The following is a 217-nucleotide window of genomic DNA, read 5'->3' as shown; positions in this document are numbered from 1 at the left end:
GTATGTAGGTCTTTAGTTATTCGGGTTTTCTCCCGCGTAGAATTAAAAGTACCTTGGCGACGTTTCGACGAAGTCACATTCATCATCTTCAGGCTGGTGTCTTCAGCTTCGTGCTTCTAAGAGTGGTGTGTGATCGCAGCTGTTTCTTCCTTTTAACTGCCAGTGGGGTTGGAGCTGATTGGGTGGGAGCTTGGCTGTGGGAGCTTGGCTTCGCCTG

The sequence above is a fragment of the Protobothrops mucrosquamatus genome, unplaced genomic scaffold, assembly GCF_001527695.2.
Source record: "Protobothrops mucrosquamatus isolate PMUCROS unplaced genomic scaffold, P.Mucros_1.0 scaffold7233, whole genome shotgun sequence".
Lineage (NCBI taxonomy): Eukaryota > Metazoa > Chordata > Lepidosauria > Squamata > Viperidae > Protobothrops > Protobothrops mucrosquamatus.
The sequence above is the reverse complement of the archived record's forward strand: the minus strand, read 5'-3'. Positions refer to the sequence as shown.